Source organism: Penaeus vannamei, chromosome 33, assembly GCF_042767895.1.
Source record: "Penaeus vannamei isolate JL-2024 chromosome 33, ASM4276789v1, whole genome shotgun sequence".
NCBI classification, from domain to species: domain Eukaryota; kingdom Metazoa; phylum Arthropoda; class Malacostraca; order Decapoda; family Penaeidae; genus Penaeus; species Penaeus vannamei.
In genome coordinates, this window is record NC_091581.1 from 1,521,938 (window position 1) to 1,524,437 (window position 2,500).

A 2,500-nucleotide genomic window follows, 5' to 3' on the forward strand; every position below is an offset into this window, starting at 1 on the left:
GAAAAAGAAAGAGAGAAAAAGAGAAAGAGAGAGAGAGAGAGAGAGAGAGAGAGAGAGAGAGAGAGAGAGAGAGAGAGAGAGAGAACGAAAGAAAGAAAGAAAGAGAGAGAGAGAGAGAGAGACTAAAAGCTCAAAGGACGGTTATACAATTCATTAGTGATAACGTTTAATTTGCCTTTGCAATTGAAGCGATCTCAATATTCATGAGGTCACTGAATTTACATCTATGTTATTACAAGATGAGAGAGTATGTACGTATCACCTACGAATGGTAAGACATGTTCAAGAAATGAAATAAAAAAAAACCCTAATTATACCATCACCTACGAATGGTAAGACATCTTCAAGGAATAAAAAAAAAAACGCTATTTATACCTTAAGAGCTTTGATGCAATTTTCAAAATCGCTATACCTCATATTCGGATTTTATTCCCGTCCCACCATATCATCTACGTGTTGTTATCTATCCTACTAATGTGTTTATATTTGCGTCTGTGTCTCCTTCGCCTCCCTGCCTCTCTCTCGCCCTCTCTCTCTCCCTCATTTACGACCTTCTTTTCTATTTCTCCCTTCGTAATGGTCACTTTTATTGCCAAAGATCTCACGTTTAGTTCTCTCTGTTTAGTTCTTTATACACATCCCGTTCTAGGTCTTGTGGGTATTAAACGACAAATAAATAAATAAATAAGTAAATGAATAAGAGAAAAAATCAAATGTTATCTTCGGTACATTCTCTAATACATTTCAAAACATTTCAATTTGAGAAACAGCTGAAACTTTCTCAGAAATCCACATGCAACTGGAATATTGCATAAGAGCTTCGTAAGCATCAGCCTCCCATATATTAGCCAATTAAGTTAATAGACTCTGGAATAGGTTCTCCTCCTGCAATCTACCTTTACCTTCTACCCACCTATTAATTTAGCTGTTTCCTTAATTGCTAAAGTATCTGGGACGTAACGGGCTCAAGATAAGTGATAATTAAACGTGAGCTGAATCATAAGAACATGTAATTGACATAATCTTTACCTTTCATAATATTTTTTTTTACCAGTTGCGCCCAGGTTGCACAATGCCGAAGGAGTATGTACACTTGCATACACACATACACACACGTACACACACGTACACACACGTACACACACACACACACACACACACACACACACACACACACACACATATACACACACACACACATATATACAAATACACACACACACACACACACACACACACACATATATACAAATACACACACACACACACACACACACACATATATACAAATACACACACACACACACACACACACACACACACACATATATATATATATATATATATATATATATATATATATATATATATATATATATATATATATATATATATATTCATATAGATACACACACATGCACATCTATACATGCATATATATCACACACGTAAGCATTGTTTATCTTCTTGTTTACACAAAGAAACATTTTATGAAACGAATCGAGATTTCAGCGATTTCACTCAGCATCAACCACGCTATACTCTCCCACCTTGACACAATAAAGTAAAAAACCCTAAGATCCAGAGAGTCCCTGATCCCCTTAAAGAGGAATTGAAGGCGATGCAGGTGATGCTCTGCCTTTCCCACCCAAGAGGCCACATAACCCAGCGGTGTGCAACAAGAAGACCCGTTTATAGAATCGTATACCAAGTTACGGTCCGGTATTCCTGTATCTATTGCCCGGTAAACAACGGCGAGGGACTTCCTTGAGGCGGGGTGGTGGGGTGGGTGGGGTGGGGGTGGGGGGGTGAGTGCGAGAGGAATGAATTTCAACCCGTTATGGGGAATGTTGCAGGAATATTGAATCTTATGTGGAATGTTGAAGAAATATTGGAAGTTATATGTGGAATGTTGCAGGATTGTTGGAAATTCTTTGTTGAATGCTGCTGGAATGTTGTTAATTCGATGTTGAATGTTGAAGAAATGATTCTTCTATGTGGAATGTTGCAGAAATGTTGGGAATTCTATGTTGGATGTTGAATAAATGTTGATTCTTTTATGTGGAATGTTGCAGAAAGGTTGGATCTTCTATGAGGAACGTTCAGGAAATGTTAGAAATTTTATGTTGAGTGTTGCAGAAATATTGAATCTTTCCTGTGGAATGTTACAGAAGTGTTGAATCTTCTTTGTTAAATGTTGCAGAAATGTTGAATCTTCTTTGTTGAATGTTGAAGAAATGTTGGATCTCCTATTTTAAATGTTACTGCAATGCGGAATCTTTTAGGGATATTACAAGGGCGTGAGATGGTAAAATCTGCGATCTCAGAGTGATGAATAAGATTAATTTAATTGCTTCAAAAGGTGCGCTTAAGAACAGTCGTAAAACCAGATTCCAATCTTCGGAAAAGAAAAATTCGAGAAAATAAAACCAATTACGAATTTCAACCGAAGGGGAAAATTCCTCAATAACTGTAACTGCATATTGGAAGTAGAAATAGA